Source organism: Canis aureus, chromosome 8 (genome assembly GCF_053574225.1).
Source record: "Canis aureus isolate CA01 chromosome 8, VMU_Caureus_v.1.0, whole genome shotgun sequence".
Classification (NCBI taxonomy): domain Eukaryota; kingdom Metazoa; phylum Chordata; class Mammalia; order Carnivora; family Canidae; genus Canis; species Canis aureus.
Window position 1 is genome coordinate 72,672,186 of NC_135618.1, and position 17,861 is coordinate 72,690,046.

Here is a 17,861-nt window from a genome sequence, read left to right on the forward strand (position 1 = left end):
CTTTCCATGGCAACACGGAAGTGTGATGCTGAATGTGAATTTCAGGAATCAGATGCCACAGGCACACTTAGCAAACATTACAGCCCCCGAGGGCTTTATGGCTATAAGTCCTGAAGGGTTTTTGCTCCTCCTATATGAATTCCCATAGAAATCCCCTCTTCAAGTCCAGTTGGGACCCCTGGTTGAGGGGTAGCTGTCAGGAGGATATGAGAATGCATTGAGCAGTAATATAACTTCTGACAACTGTGATGGTGTATTGTGCTTAGCCATGACTTTGTATCATTATAGCAACATGGTAGTCATTTATGGGGGCCGTGATGCCCGTGACTCACAGTGATTGTATTGTTGAACCATTTAGAAGCCATTGTTTTTTTGGGATGCAGACATGCCGATGTCAGGTTCATGGAAGCTGTGATCTGTCATGTCCGGATGCTGGTGGACTCTGTGGAGTTCTACTCTGTGTTGGCAGTGAAAGGGCAGTCATCCCAATTTTTCTGTTCTGAATAATTCAACCTGAGGCTTCTCAGACTTTAAGATATATTGCAATCACTTGGGGGCCCTGTGAAGTTGTAGGTTCTTATCCAGCAGATCTGGTATAGGGCAGAGGGTTTGTATCTCTAACAGCCTCCCAGTAGAGCTGGTGCTGCTGGTTCTGTGAACCCTGCTCTGAGAAGCAAGACTTGTAGTACTCAACAGAACAGTCTGCAGTGATGGAAATCGTCTATTTCTGCACCATCCAATATGGTAGCCCCAGCCACATGTAGCCATAGAGCACTTGATATGTCACTGATGTGACTGAGGAATTGACTTTGAAATCTTATTTATTTAATTTTCACTAATTTAAATGTGACTAGCCACATGGTGTTAGTGGCTATCACATCAGACACTATAGCTCTAGTCTGTCCTGTGGTGTGTATCAGGATTTCTCGAGTTATTAAAAGACAGATTCCTGGGCTCCACCCCCAGGAGGTCTGGATCAGGGCCTGAGGATTTGCATCTCTAACAGGTTCCCAGATGATGCTGGTGCTGTGGGTTTGGGGAGGGCACTCTGGAAACCATGCCACCCAGCAGTCTCTCATCTCTGAATACCTCTGCATGCTGACTACAGCAGGACAAAAAGGTATATGCACATCAATGGTAGGTTTGATTCAAACTTGCCCCTAATGGTATGCAGGCTGGATCCCATTCTGGGATATCCTGTGGGAGGTTTAGGTGGAAGCATTGTTTTGAAATAAATAGAGGGATCTCGAATTAAAGCTGGCCTCCATAAACTCAAAGGTGCCTTGCTGGGAGGGACCCTAGAGATGACCTGATTTGTACCCCAGTTTATAGATGGGGAAACTGAGGCCCAGCCAAGCACAGTTGACTGTGAACCCAGCATTAGAACCCAGTTGGGTGCCTCTCCTCCACACAGCTTCTGTGCCTGAGCTGGAATATAAAAATATCTGAGACGTGAACTTTGCAGATGTCGCTTGCAGAACTCTCTTTAGGGATGAGGCATGGCCCTTCAGGCTCAGTTCTTCAGCCAAAAACAGAAGGCAGCTATGGATGTGATCCCTGGGTCTAGGATCATCACCCAGAGGCTATAGCACCATGATTTTCCTCCTCCTTTCCTATCCCTCTGGGAGATTTGGTTGCTGGGCAATTTAGCAGCTCTGGTTAAAAAATAAAAAAAGAGAAGAGAATGGGAGAAGATTGAAATCACTGGTGGCAATGCAATTTTGAGGACCTTACGTACATATTTCAATAATCTATGGTGCTCTGTTCCCCGTGCCGAACATGCGAGGACAGATATACCACCGTGACATAAAATTGCTGCCATTTATCAAACTCCCGCTGTGAGCCAGACACAGGATCAAGTTCTTTATATTCCTGATCTCATTAAAACTTCACAAAAAGCCTACGAGGTAGATGTTATTGTTATCATTTTTTAGATGGGGAGACGAAGGTCTGGGGTGATTAAATACCCAACCTGGGTCACACAGCTGGAAGGATGGGGACTCAGATACAGTGTGCCAGATGCTGAATTCTGGATCTTTTTCACTGTGCCAATGGGGCATAAACTGGGAAGTGCTGTGAGCTCTGCAGCCCCAGCTTTAGCGGAGCTGGCGTTTCTGTGCATTGTTATCCTCCGTGTGCCCACCCTGCCTGCCCCAATCCTACGTAGCATCCGAGAATGAAGACAAGACACTTTGAAGAGTGAACCTCAGCCTGGCCCTGAGCCAATGAGCCAGGTGTATCAGTCAGAATGATTTTAGTTAGAAGCTACAGCAACCGAAATGCAGAGAAAAAAGACACGTTGCTGGCTCGTGTCCCAGGGAAGTTCAAGGGAGATGAATACAGTCTTCAGGTATGGTCCAGTCCAGGGTTTTATTCATGCATCATTGGGAGTCGCTCTCTTTTTCATTTCCCAATTCTTTTCTCCCAGATGGGTTTCATTCTCGGGCACATTCTCCCATGTGCGGGTCTCCAACAGCTATAGATTTACATTGTCCTTAAAGCTGGGGAATCCTCCTGAAAAGAAAGCAATGTGCCCCCACCCGCAACCGCAGCCAAAGTCTCCAGGATGACTCCCACTGGTTCAGCTTAGGTCGTGTGGCCCCACCCTCACGCATGGCTGCATGCCAGGGGCATGACGGTACCTAATTATGCAGACTTGGGTCTCATAACCACTCCCGAAGATGGGGCTGGGATCTGCCCAGTGGAGTGTTTCTTCATAAGTAGGATATATTCTGTTAAGAAAAAAGCATTAAAAACATTAAACAAAGAAAACATGAAAAAGCTCTCTTTACCATTACTACCATCTGCTAACCTGGTCTACACAGTGAATTGAAGGCACCTTCCTTGCCAGGAGAATGGCCTGGAATTAGGTTGCTTGAGGTGTGGTGACAATTCTAGGTGGTTTTTCCAACACTGGCTCCCTGTTTAACCTCCTAATTGCATTATGCATCCTCTGGATGCCAACCCTTGCCTCACCACATGGGGCCTGAGCTTGCCACACCCCACAGAGCTGATCACCTGGACGACTAGCTTCTGGTGGGGCAGAGATGTGTGTCCTAACCTCCTGGCTTCCTGGCTTCTCCTCGAGCTGTCCTTGGTAGCTCTTCCTTTCACCCTACAGCCCTCCCAAGACCCGGCTATCCCCTGTGAAAACACTTCCAGCCAAGAAGATGAGGGACCCAACCTTCATAATTCAAGGTACCTGGGTAAAGGTGGTTGGTTAAACATATCTCTGTATTGCTCAGAAGTAGCAAGTGGCTATTCTGATCTGGAAGATCCAGATTTTGGCAGTCCATTTCTTTGTTCATTCATTTATTTATTTTCCCAAGTGCTGATTATCTCCAGACCCTATCAGCCTGCCAGATGGAATGTGCCCATTGGGGACAAGCCAAATTTCATGAAGATCTTTTGGGTCCTAGCTCCTGGGCTGCATCACCACTGGGACTTGTGTCTGTGATAAAGTTCCTGAACCCAATACCCCTCCTATTCTCACATTCCTCTTTCTCTCCTCCGATCAGCATGGCATTACTCCCTTATGCCCTGCTGCCAAACTGCCTTGATTTAGGGCCGGGATGAATAGCACTCATGGGGGATATAAAACAAAGGAGTGGAGTTGTGTCTAGGGAGGGATTGGCTGGCAAGCACAGCCAACACCTGATTTGTCAGCTTCCTTAGGAAGAAAGGAAAAAGATATAGGAGAGATGTCAGGTAAGTCAGGACAGGCTGCTTGTAGGGAAAGCGTTGTTTGTGAATCTTTTATTATAATTTTTAAAAGATTTTATTTATTTATTTGAGAGAGAAAGTGAGAGAGAGAGAGAGAGAGTATAAACAGAAGAGGGAGGGGCAGAGAGAGCGGGAGAGGGAGAAGGAGACTCCCCTGAGCAGGGAGCCCGACATGGGACTCGATCCCAGGACCCCAGGATCATGGCCGAAGCCAAAGGCAGGTGCTTAACTGACTGAGACACCGAGGTGCCTCTACTTGTGAATCTTAAAAAATACGTATGTTGCATGCATTTAAGCATCTTTACTTAAAAGGAATAGCCAACAAATGGACATATGACTAGCATTTTGCCTCTTCACCCAGACATGGTGTAAAAGCACTTCTTCTGCACCAGGCGTGAAGCTATGCATGTGCCATCCTATTGGTCTTAGTTCTTGTAAATCACCTTGTTCAAAAGGTGATTGTGAGTTGTCATGAAGTGGCACCCCAGTGGGGGAAACCCCTGAAGGCCCCAGGACAAGGAGAGGGGCTGAGACTCAGTAGTAGGGTATGATGTGTGACAGACGTCAGGTGAGACAGGACCCTTGCAAGGTGGCATAGTAGGTCAGTTCTGCATGGGAGCAAGTGACAGGGCACTCAGGTCTGGGCTCAGAGGGTTTTCAGTTGACAGGATGGGCTATAGAGAGACGAGAAGGTTCTTGGAAAGGGAGTGCTGGGTTAAGAAGTGGCATCTAGGGATCCCTGGGTGGCGCAGCGGTTTAGCGCCTGCCTTTGGCCCAGGGCGCGATCCTGGAGACCCAGGATCGAATCCCACATCGGGCTCTCGGTGCATGGAGCCTGCTTCTCCCTCTGCCTATGTCTCTGCCTCTCTCTCTCTCTCTCTCTCTCTCTCTCTCTCTCTCTCTGTGACTATCATAAATAAATAAAAATTAAAAAAAAAAGAAGTGGCATCTATAAAAGGTAATTTGTGCAGTTGAGTGCAAGACAGTATTTCAAAGATGGGAGGGGCTACGGAGGGTATGCGAGGGGGAGGTTCTATGTGCTGCCTTGATTCTCAAATGAATCTGGACCTTACAGCTGATGGGAAAGTGGCTTTGACCTCAGCCTGTTTCTTTCCCATTCCTTTCTTCCTTCCAGGACTTCCCTGGGGGCCCTGGCAGGCAGCAAACGTTTCCTTCTCCCACCAACCACCAAAGGGGCTGTGGTAGCTGGGTCACACAGTTGAGGGGCTTTTATTTCTCTTGGAGAACAGGGAAAAATCCTTACGGGCCTGGCTACCACTTCTGCACAAGTATTTATGAGCTGTGAGAGTTAAGATCATAAGGCTCCCATATTGTGCTTTTTTTTTTTTTTTTAAAAGCCAGTAACTTAAGAAAATGTTTTCTCCATAAGAGAAACTTCAAAGATCCTGGTGAACAACGCACTAAAAATTATGGAGAGGAGGCATCGCACACATCTTGAATATCGGTGCAAAAGAATGTGCTGCAGCCAGGCGGGCCTCTTCACAGCTTAAAGATTTCTTTGTTTTTCTTCACTGCTTACCATCAAACGCAGGACCGAAGCTGTTAGGCATTTAGCTGCGGCCATCTGCAGGGCAGGCTCGCCAACCAGATCCTTTTTTCATCCAGAAGAGAAGGCTTACAGAGGCAGAAAGTATTGAAAACATTTCTGCCCTTAAAAAGAAATGCAAAACCTCCTTGCGGTTGTCGAGAGGCCAGGTGGCCTCATGATCCTCTGTGTGGAGCACAGGGGAGTTATTTAGGACATTTACACAGAAAGATGGAGAATGGATGTCCCGAGAGCCTGGGCCTATGTTTCCTAGTGGGTTAGCCACATAATTCAAACTTGCATAGCTTCAGGTTGATCACCTATTAATTGGGATCATGATATCTGCCAAGGGTGTTTCATAGTGCTGTTGAAAAGGTCAAATGAAGTCATGGTTAAATTGTGAGTGTGTGTGTGTGGGTGTGTGTGTACCCACATTCTTGCTTTAGAGAGAGATTTCTGCTTTTCTGTGTTTTCACTCCTTCTTCCTACAAGAGGGGAGATAGCTTGTCTCATGGGTCAGAGCTTGGAAGTCACGGGCCAAGGTTTGCCAGAGAGTACACGAAGTTCCAACAAATACTCCGATCCAGCCCCACCTGGCCGACAGAGCCAGACGGGCTCATGGACCTCATCATGCAGCCAGCTGTGGGTGGCCTTGGCTGTGGGGTCCGCAGCCCACAGCACATTCATGGGCAAGCTTCATCGTGAGGCTCAAGTTTGCCTATGAGGTAGGGAGGTTCCACCGTGTCATGTGTTTTGGAACACTTTCTGAGCACTTTCTTGGTGGGAGTCTGTGGCTTTTTTGAAACCCAAATGGCTGGCGATCTCTGGGTGAGAAGGAAAGGGTGAGACTCAGGCCTGGAAAACCCTCTGGGGAAAGAATGCATCATTCTGGGATTATGACGAGACCAATATTGAAAACTGGTTCCTGGCAAAATTGTGAACATTGCAAAATGTGTTATTGGCTCTTGGCCTCCTCTTTCTGTACTCACATTTTCTCTTTTCTGCCACTGCTTCCTGGAAACATCCCAATGCACTGAAGCCCTGCTTTCTGGAAACACCCTGATACCAGTCATTTATACTTTAAAGAGAATTGAGGTTCATGTATCTTCTTTCTCCAGTGGATTCACACTCAAAGCTCAATGCTCATGATGGAAGGAAAGCCTCAATTATCCATTAGAAAGATTCACCAAGAAAGTTTGGGGGAAGGATTTTTCTGATTCTCTGATATTTTGATCCATAAATTTCCTTTTCTGTTTCCTAAATGAAAAACTGGCCCAGTCCAGCCTTTCAAAGAACCAAGGGGCTTGATCCCAATATTCCTCCTGGGACACACTTAAAGCCCTTTTATTTTTTTAAAGATTTTTATTTGTTTATTCATTCATCACACACACAAACACACACACACACACACACACACAGGCAGAGACACAGGCAGAGGGAGAAGCAGGCTCCATGCAGGGAGCCCGACGTGGGACTCGATCCAGGGTCTCCAGGATCACGCCCTGAACCGAAGGCAGCGCTAAACCACTGAGCCACACGAGCTGCCCTTAAAGCCCTTTTAAAGACCTGTCCCTACTCTTAGTTTTAAGGAAGGAGCAACAGTTGACAATTCCAGTCTCTTTTTCTAAGTGGATCTTTCGAGACTCATTTATGTGACGCATTGCCCTCTGAACATGAAAATCATGGCAGCACATGATGTCAGCCCCTAAATGGTTAAAGAGTAAAAAAAAGGAAAGGGTATAATTAGTTTATCCATAATTGTTCCTCCAAGGAAGATGGAGCACAGACCTTGTTGAAATAACCCGTTCAACTGGAATAAGCCACATTTACTGAGGACTTACTCTGTGCCAAGCCCCAGGCCAAGTGCTTTGCATTTAACTTTGTGTTTAACTCTGACATCTACTCTTTGAAGTGGGTACTCTTATAAGATTCATTTTTCTGAGGAAGAAACTAAGGGTTAGAGAGATAAGAACTTGCCCAAGTCCACCTAGCTGGTAAGAAGTCAGAGATGGGGCACAGATTCAGGTCTGTTAGAGCTGATGCTAAAGAGTCTTCCCTTGATTAGTTATCAGTGGATTTCTCCTCTGGCTTTCCTGTGATGTGTCACTTATTTTACTCAAGTTTGCCTATGAGCAAGGGAAAATCAACTATAGTGGCTTAACTAAGCCAAGACATAATTAGGACCTCACTCAACAATCCAGAGCTGATTTGTGTCCTTCTGTCATCCTCAGCACACCTCTTCCATCCTCATGGTGACAACATGGCTGCTGCACTTCACTGTTTTGCACCTGTATTCCGGACAGAGTGACGGAGGAGGGGATTTATTTTTGGTGGGCTTCATCATTTTAACCTGGAGGAGACAGTTTCCCTAGAAAATTTCTCTTTGTATCTCCTTGTCTAAAATGATGTCACAGTGTCATTCCTAGCTGAAATGGAGACTCCAGATAGAATATTCTAGTTTTCTTGCCTCTAATATAGAGGAAGGCCAGAAACACAGGGCTGGGAATAGTTAGGGGAAGCCAATCAACAGTTTCTGCACAGCTGACATCTTGACTGCATTGCTCCAAAGTTTATTGGTGGGCATGACTGGAGCAGAGCCAAGGGTTTCCCTAGAGGGAGAATTACTTTAAATTTAACATGCTGTGCTGAATTAGCTCCTGCTTTCCTTGGTCCCTCTTGGGTGGCAGCATGCATACCCCTACTTGTACATTCAGCGCTGCAGTTGCTTGAACTAACTCCAGTGCATTAGAGGGTAGGGTCTGACATCGCTCTTGTGGGAACCTAGAGTTCACATAGTTTCTCAAGGCTGTCTTTCCTCTCTTCTGCTCCCTGTCAGTCCAGATAGAACCAGTGCCTCAAATTCCAGTTCCCTGGCCATGAGACCCAGCTTGTTTGACTGTGGTGGTCAGGTATCATCCCTGGGGTTTAATAGCTGTTGTAGTCACTTCACAAAGGTAGGATGAACCCCTCCACTCCCTAAATGTGGCTCAGATAAGTGAGACTGGTAATTCTATAGGTGCACTGAAACTAGAAAAGGACTTATTGTTTACATAATGAGGTTTTCTGGGGAGAGCAGTGTGGGGGCCCAAGATGCTCTGGCAATGATGGTGGTGTCCTAGTCACCTTGGGTGGCTACAGCTCGGTACAGGACACCATAGACCAGGTGGTTTCAACCACAGAAATTTCTTCTCACAGTTCTAGAGGCTAAGAAGTCCAAGATCAGGGCACTAGCATAGTCAATTCTCACGAGGTCTCTGTCTCAGCTTGCAGTTGACCACCCTCTTGCTATGTCCTCCCATGGTGGAGAGATAGGATGAGCTCTCTGGAGTCCCTTTCTATAAGGGCGTTAATCCCATTATGAATATTCCAACTTCATGGCCTAATCACCTCCCAAGGCCCTGTGTTAGTTAGAGATATTATAACATAATACCAGGCACTGGGTGACTTATAAATAGGCTTTTATTTCTCACAGTCCTGGGGTCTGGGAAGTTCAAGATCAAGGTGCTACCAGGTGTCGTGCCTGGTGAGATCCTGCTTCCTGGTTCAAGGACAATCATCTACTTGTTGTGTCCTTACATGGTGGAAGGGGTGAGGGAGCTCCCTGGGGTCTCTTTCTTAAGGTCATGAATCCAATTCCCCAGGGACTCCACCTTCATGACCTGATCATCTCCCTAAGACTCTACCTCCAAATACCATCACACTGGAGGTTAAGGGTTATAACATGAATTTTGAGAGGGACTCAGTTCAGTCCATACTAGGTGCTCAGGGGGTGGGACCAATGTAAGAGTTCCTATGCACATATGGTTTGATCTTCCTACCAGTGCTGAAGTAGGGAGCACATTGCCCTGATGTGGGGCAGAAGGGGAAGAAGGAGTGGTAGGACTTAGAAGCTGTCAGCAGTCTAACATCAAAAATGGAGCCAGACTCTTTATTATACCAGCCCCCGCCACCCTTGGGATCCCTTCATGGACCTGGGCTATAGGCTGTGTGTGGCCTGATGCTAGGGACAGGGAAGATGCTGCCTTCAGACTTTAAAAAAATATTTTATTTATTTATTTATTTATTTATTTATTTATTTATTTATTCATTCATTCATTCATTCATTCACTTATTTTAGAGAGAGAGAGAGAGAGAGAGCACATGAGAGAGCAGAGAGAAGAGGGGCAGAGAGGGAAGGAGAGGGACAAGCAGATTCTGTGCTGAACCAGAGTCTGATGCAGGGCTTGATCTCAACAACTCTGAGATCATGACCTGAGTCAGGCTTGATCTCAACAACTGAGATCATGACCTGAGCCAAAACCAAGAATCAGCCACCTAACCAACTGAGTCACTCAGGTGCCCCTGCCTTCTGACTTTGAGCATCACTTCTGCTTGGCCTCCCTCAGCAGGGTCCTGCCCCCTGGATGGGTTCCCTTGGATCTTTATGCACTCCCAAACCACATTTTATTTTATTTTATTTTTTTTAAATTAAATTTTATTTTATTTTATTTTTAAAAAGGCTTTATTTATTCATGAGAGAGAGAGAGAGAGAGGGAGAGAGAGAGAGAGAGGCACAGACACAGGCAGAGGAAGAAGCAGGCTCCATGCAGGGAGCCTGACGTGGGACTTGATCCCAGGTCTTCAGGATCACACCCTGAGCTAAAGGTGGTACTAAACCGCGGAGCCACCCGGGCTGCCCCAAACCACATTTTAGTTTACCACTTTGTCTACTGGGCCCTGGTTAACCCTCCCAGGGCTTCTTGGGTCTATAGATGGTCGATTTAGTTCTTCCCCTTTTCTGTCAGTGGTGTTGCTGAGACCCCAGCTCCATGCAGAACTGTGTGGTCACACCTTTAGGGAGGAGCACCTGTGTGACTTACCATAGTCATGCCATGACATCTGCCAAATTTGAGATTTTAGCCCTGGCCTCTCCACCAGACTACAAGTATTTGTGTTTAATGAAGAATTGAAACATTGCATTACCCTCTTCCTCCTCCTCCAAGATTTCTTGGGCATCTCTTGATGGCCTAATCCACAGCAGAGCACATGGTCACTCAAGGATATAGGTGTAGCCTTCTCCCTGAAGGGATGTGCAGTCAGATTGGCAGAATTGAGATATTGAGAGAAAGTGGGGGAAAAAAAGCAGAAATAGGTACCACATAAACAGCATAGGCAAGGTAATGATTTTGAGAGCTCATTGAGGGTTGGCAAATCAGGAAGGCTTCCTGGGAGAGACGGTTCCTTGAGCCAAGCCCAGGGAGCATGAGTTATTGATAAGCACAGTGTAGGGATGGCCATCTGATTCCTGTCTTTGAACACATGTGCTCCTGTTCATGATCATTGAAGGGAACTTGATAGTGTCAACAGGTAATGTTCAGAATTCTCTAGAATGATTCTTATGGGGGAACTTATCAGAATCGCTAAAGAAGGGTGAGGTTTGGGGTACCCAGAAGTCTCTGCAAACCAGGAATGAGTCCCAGTAGAATAAGAACACCAAGATCTCCAATCCCCAATTTGTGAGTTCTTACCTAATGTTCTCCAAATGTCTTCCTTAGAAGAAGGAGGAGAAAACTTTTTAGATCCTTGTTCCAAAATCCTCTGTGGATGAGTAAGTATTTTTATTTTATTTTATTTTTTTAATGAAGTATAATTGGCACACAATGTTACATTACTTTCAGGTGTACAACGTGGGTTATTCGATAGCTTTCTGCATTATGCTATGCTCACCACAAATGTAGCTACCATCTGCCACCCTACAATGCTATTATGATATCATTGCTGTATTTCTATACTGTAGGGAATTATCTCCGTGACTTATTCATTCTAGAATGGAAGCTTGTACCTCTCACTCTCCTTCACCCATTCTGACCATCTCCCTCTGTTCTGGATGAGTGTTTTATAACCTAAAATCAATGTTAGATATTCCTTTTATTTTTCAACATGAAAAATAAGTTTTAGGAAGGTAATTTCACTTCTTTGGGGGCTCAATTTTTTCCTTGGCCTGAAGAATAACTAGCTATACCAATCATAGGGCCAGTCACTCTGTAGCTCTGTAAATTTGCATGGCATTTCTCCACGTATAAACTTATTTGCTTTACTCATCACAGCTCTTATTTTGTTACTTTCTATGCTTTATGGAAAAATACAGAAAAATGAGAGAGCAATTCAACATTTTATCATATATGTGAGTTATACATATAAGTAGAAGAGTCAGAACCCGAATTCAGATCTTTTGGATAACTTTTTGGACCTTGTGACTTCTCAAACTATAAAACAATCAAACAATGCAAGCCAAGCCCATGGAAAATAAAAAAGAACCCCAAGCCCTCTGTGCTGTCTGCTGGGACACATGCCTAGGAATTCCATGGGGGCATCCCAGTGCTCTTCAAAAAGGGAATCTAGTGATCATGTTCTTTATACCAGCACAGTGCAGACAGAGGTCCACTGTGGAAGAGGCGGCATGCAACAGGTTCTGGGAAAAGCCATTTTCTAGTGACTTTATAGTGAATGCACATCTAGGATGCAACATCTCCATCCGCTGGATGCCATGGTCCTCTGCCAGCCAGAGGGGTCTTGGCACTGTCTTTGGATGCTGATAAGTTTTTGGATAAACACCACACACAGACACACACACACACACACACACGCACACACACACACACACACACAGCCCTTTCTCTTGTTGCTGCCCTATCAGCCCTCAAGTACTTCTTGCTTACATTACATGGTGAGCTGGAGCTCTTGATAAAGGAGCTCTGCAGAGTGATGACAAGAATTGATTCCCAATTTCCTGCAGAATGACTCTATCATTGCTAGTGACTCAGGCAATTTAGCTCATATTCTAGGCCTGCCTGGGGGTTATAGATCACGCTGACAGCTTCCCAGTCACGCAGGGAGGCGGATTTTGATAAGATGAGGAAGGAGACATTTGCAGAGAGTTTTGCATTGGGGGTGGTGGTGGCCAGAAGGGCAGGGCTACCTGGGGGCTTGGGACCTGATGGGCATCCTGCTGGGACATGACAGGGAAGCTGGCTTGTGGTCGGGCTCCCAGCAGGCTGCCGGGGATAGCTCTTTCCCCCTCTCCGTAAACTGTTCATCCCTGTTCAGCATGAGAACACCTAAGGCCCAGTTGAAAGACAGAAGGGATCAATTTCCAATGGTTTCCCCCTTCCCAAATACTTAGCATCTGTCTGTTAAAAGTTAATATATAGGAACCTGGGTGGCTCAGTTGGCTAAGCATCCAACTGGTGATTTTGGCTCAGGTGTGATCTCATGGATGGTGAGATTGAGCCCTGCATTGGGCTCCATGATTAGTGGGGAGTCTGCTTGAGCTTCCCTTTCTCCCCCTCCCTCTGCTTGTGCTCTCTCTCATGAACAAACAAACAAACAAACAAACAAATCTTTAAGAGAAGAGTTAACACATAGACTGGGGTTTTCCTTTCTCCATGGACTCTGTTACAGCAGGGGCAATTCTTTGCATTTACTCATGAATCCATTTTCATCTGCCAACCTGTCCTGATTGCACTCTGGGTGCTCAATGAAATGCTCTCTCCAGAATGCATGCTGAAGGGACAGGCTGTGTTCTGTCTCGGAGTCATCCAAGCGAAGCAGAACACGGCTACATGAGGACCAGGAACCTCCTGTGCACTGTGACTGCTAAAGCCCGAGTTGCTAAATCCTCACAAAGACTCTGTGAGACAGGCCCCTTACTATTTCTAGTTTGCAGATGGGAAAACTAAGGCACAGATGGTAGGTCACATAAGCAGAGGTTGAACTTGGGCCCCCTTTGGAAACAGTCTGTGCTCTTACATATTGCACTGTATCCCTCATGAATAGTGAATAAAATGGATGATTTTCCATCTAGTGGACAGAATGGAACCCTTAGAAATTGACTATCAATTGCCCAGGTTTTATTTTAATTTATTTTTTAGAAGATTCTATTTATTCATGAGAGATACACAGAGAGAGGCAGAGACATAGGCAGAGGGATAGGCAGGCTCCCTGCAGGGAGACTGATGTGGGACTCGATCCCAGGACCCCAGGATCATGACCTGAGCCAAAGGTAGATGTTCAATCACTGAGCCACCCAGGTGCCCCAATTGCCTGGCTTTTATAAGTACTTTATCAAAGTCCTTGATAGCACAGGTGATCACTGCAGTTACAGAAACTGAGCACACACACATGTGTGTGCAAATGTGAACATGCATGGGCACACATGCACATACACACCCATACACCAACACCCATGTTCATGTACTTGTATACCCATGTTCACATGTACACACACACACCAGAAGGACATAACTCAGGAAGCCACAGCAGCCAGGCTAAGACACAGTTCTACAGAACAGACACACTGATCTCTCCCTGATCATTCAGCCAAAGAAATTGTTTAGAAATCATTGTTGAGCTACTCTCCAAGCCAAGGTCGGCCTGATTGACACAGCAAGGAAGCACCTGACCCAGGGCGTTCTGAGAACCGCCTGTGAGCCAGGCCCTGTGCTGGGCTCCTTCACTGACATTGTAATGCACTGATGTCCACAACACTCAACTCTGTGAGGACCATCATCCCCGTTTTATCATCAGAGAGTCGCTTCCGACGAGTGCTCTGTCGATAATTATTTTATTCTGACTAATTGACTCTCTCGCATTAATCACCAGGTTTCCTGGGTGTCAACAGCAGACTCCATCGCTTGATTCCTGTTCTGAGAACCTGGCCTGTGGTCAGATGAAGTCCCGGCTGAGGCCCTGGACTTGGCCCTCATTTCTCCTTCTGCTCACGAGCCCCACAAGGGCTCTCCCCACTCCATCCAACGGCTTCTCCATGGGGTCTGTTGGCTCTGATTGGCTCCTTTCCCCACACCCTCTGAGATGCTGCATAGAAGGCTGCCAGTCACGTTGGCTCTCATTAACGCTTCCAAGGATGAACGAGACAATATAATAGCTCCCTGCACACCTGCCAGGTAGATGTTGCATTAGGCAGAATGTTTGAGGTTGTTTTTGGTTCTGATCAAAGTGATTGAAACAGATGTACCTTGTGAGTCTTATTAAGTGGCAGGGAGAACTGCTCATCAGACATCTGACTTGTCCCAAGAAGTCTTTGTATGCAGACAACCCTGCTTTGGTGTCCTTAAATAAACGAGTGTTTAGTTTTCTGATCAATACTTAGGATTGGGCTAGCTGGAGAAAAATCCATTTAATCCCAGACATAATGGCAACGGCCCATTGTGATGCTCTCCTGATACAGAGTTTAGAAGTCATTGCTCCCTGCGACAAAGAGAAACATGATCTGCTTCTCATTCTTTCACATGCTTACTCATTCAGTCAATAAATATTGACCTCTCACATCTAATATGAGGTGTTAGGGATGTTCTAGTGATGAGGCTGACACGGTCCTTGCTTCGAGGAAGCCCACAGACTGGGGCGGGAGAGGAAGAAATATGCAAACAATCACAGCAGAAATAAGATAGGTAGATTGCTCGTTGGAGTCATGTTGATGGAGATGGGTGGGCAGCTTCTAAAATGATTCCAATGATCGATGCTTTCTGACATCCATGCCCTTGCGGGATCCCCTCTCCTTGGGTGTGGACTGGACCGCATGATGTGCCATGCCAAAATGATGGGATGTCACTTCCAAGATTAGGTTACTGTTATGGGTTGCTTTGTGTTTCTCTGCCTCTCCCCCACTGCAAAAAATATGCTTAAGTCTTAACCCCTGGTTCCACAGAACGTTGTGACCTTATTTGGAAATAGGGTCTTTGCGCATGAGGTCAAGTTAAGGTAACTTGGTGGTTAGGTGGCTAGGGTGGGCCCTAATCCAATGACTGGTGTCCTTATCCAAAGGGGGACTATGGACATAGAGAGACACACACGCAGAGCGAGCCCAAGGTGAACAAGGAGGCAGAGATGGGGCGATGGGTGAATGAGCAAAAGAACACCAAAGATTGCCAGCAAACTTCCAGAAGCCATTGGGGAGCCTTGGAGAGACACACAGAGAGGCAGAGACACAGAGGAAGAAACGGGCTCCCTGCGAGGAGCCCAATGCAGGATTCGATCCCAGGATCCCAGGATCACAATCTGAGGTGGAGGTAAATGCTCAACCATTGAGCCACCCAGGTGTCCCTGTGCTGGGATTCTTGACCCTCAGAACCCAGGATGATAAATGTTTTCTGCTCTTAAGATTTTGGGATAATTTGTTATGCAGCCATAACTAGCTGATACCACCTGTAAAATAAACTAGGCGCTGTCCTGGGTCCCAGGGCAGCACAGGTGACACCGCTCTTGGCCTTGCGAAGAAGCAGTTTGGTTAAAAAAGCTTGGGCTCTGACCTCCAGCTATCTGGGGTTCAAGTCCCAGCTATGCTGTTGACTTGCTGTGCTGAGTCTTCAAGTTACCTAATTTTGTTTTTTTTCCTCTAGAATATAAAGAATTGTAGTGGGAGTGCCTTGAGGATTAAGTTAACTTTTGTAAAGCCTTTAAGAAATTTATTTCACATTCACCAAATACTTACTGAGTAGTCTATGGCAGGGCACTTGGGGGATGCTAGGGTAGCAGAGGTGGCCTGTGTGGAGAGGTCCCTGTTCTCCTGAAGTTTACCTTGTAGCTTATATTATACTGTGCCCCGGGAAATGGGCAGGTAAACAAGAGCATGTGCATTACTTCATAAGCACTACTTTGTGTGCAGAAAGAGGAAGTGAGTTCATTTTATGTACTTCTTTTAGAATAAGAGGCTGGAGGGACCCCTGGGTGGCTCAGTGGTTAAGTGTCTGCCTTCGGCTTAGGTCATGATCCTGGAGTCCCAGGATCGAGTCCCCCATCGGGCTCCCTGCATGGAGCCTGCTTCTTCCTCTGCCTGTGTCTCTGCCTCTCTCTGTCTCTCATGAATAAATAAAATATTTTAAAAAAATTTTAAAAAATGGTAGTGGTTTGAGGGGGTAATGAAGTAGAATATCTGGAACCAGGGTCAAGGATTTGGGGAGATGAGGGGTGTCTTTCTTATTGGTGGTTGAATACATCCTACCCACCTGCTGGAATCTGGGAGGGCAACCAATCAGAATCAACCATTCAATCATAATAAAACACCTGCCTTAGTAGCCAGCATGCAGGTACATCTACAATTATAGATCAATAAAAAACTATGGACAGCAGCATGCCATTTTACATAGTTACCAAAAATTATAAAATGTGTCATAGTTGTTGAGAGGCAGTAGATCTGCTGTGTGCCTCTATGTTTTCTCCAAATACTTGGGGTCGTGGTCTGGGACGGCAAAAATTTGAGTCTAGAATGGTCTAATTTTGTTTTTGTTATTTAAAAATTTTATTTATTTCTTTGAGAGAGAGAGATAGGGAGAGTACACATATGAGTGTGTGTGGGGAGATACAGATGGAGAGGGAGAAGCAGATTCCCCGCGAACAGGAAGCTCGATACAGGGCTCCAACCCAGGACCCTGAGCAGCCAAAGGCAGCTTCTCCACTGACTGAGCCATCCAGGTGCCCCATGGAATGGTCTATTTTTGAATAGCTTTTCTCCCTTCCTCCCTCCCTCCCTTTCTCATCCTTTCCTTCTGTTAAATCTGAAGAAGGCAGCAGGCTGCAAAGATCTTATTAATTCAATTTACCATTTGTTCATTCACTGATCTAACGACACTATTGAGTGCTCTGAAAGGCACTAGGGATAGAGCAGTGAAGCAGGCAGGCCCTTGTGGTTGGTCTCTCCTGGGGAGCAGCCCTGGGGGCTCCAGGTCTGCAGGCTGCTGAGCTCAGGCAGCTTCCTCCACAGGAAAGGTGTGCAGCACCATCATGCCTGCCCTTCTCCACCAGCTCTCGGCCCTGCCCCCCTCTCCCCACGAGAACCGGCACCCATGCACATGGTAAGGTGCCTTCCCCCCAGTGTGCATCCACACCCTATCACCGTGCAGTCTCCCCTGGTGAGGCTCCCCGCCCTGCCCTTGCTGCTGCACCTGTGCCAGAGAGCTGGGTGGTGAAGCCCCTGCCTTGGGGGTCCAGCCCACTTACTCAGTGTACCGTACCAGGTGAGGGACCTTACACTTTCCGAGCCTCGTCTACAAAATGAGGGTAACGACACCCATCTTGCAGGGTCATTGTGAGTGTTTAAACAAAATAATGTGTGTGAAGGGCTAGAATAATGACTGCAGCTTGCTTACCCAATGTCCAATCTCTTCTTCCTTAGTCACAGAACTCTCTATATACATATATATAATCGAAGTATAATTGACATACCATATCCTATTAGTTTCAGGTATATATTGTAGTGATCTGATCTCTCTCTTTTTTTTTTTTTAGATTTTATTTATTTATTCACCAGAGACACACAGAGAGAGGCAGAGACATAGGCAGAGGGAGAAGCAGGCTCCCTGCGGTGATTCCCCTGATAAAGTAGTTACCATCAGAACCCTATATTTTTAAAGGCAGTTCTTGCTTGGCTAAATACTCTACTTCTTGATCTCCTTTGCAATGTGGTGGCCAATGAGATCAAAGCAGAAATCACTGGGTGAGGATTTGGAAAAGCTTCCTAAAGGGTCTGATTGCCTCTCTCCCCACCCTATATCCTCTTGCTTCCTGTCTGAAACATGGACGTGATGGCTGGAGCTCC

At 46.3% G+C, this 17,861-nt stretch overlaps 1 long non-coding RNA gene across 2 annotated transcripts; it reads right to left on the reverse strand.

The window, feature by feature from the left end:
• Window positions 1-2,356: 2,356 nt before the first annotated feature.
• Window positions 2,357-11,006, reverse strand: LOC144318193 (uncharacterized). 2 transcript variants are annotated; one of them, XR_013384007.1, is made up of 4 exons: window positions 10,777-11,006; window positions 10,232-10,328; window positions 7,459-7,557; window positions 2,357-2,732 (listed from the first exon to the last, which is right to left on the reverse strand). It is a non-coding gene; the product is annotated as an uncharacterized LOC144318193 (long non-coding RNA). The 2 variants fall into 2 exon arrangements; XR_013384006.1 differs by lacking the exon at window positions 7,459-7,557.
• Window positions 11,007-17,861: the final 6,855 nt, after the last annotated feature.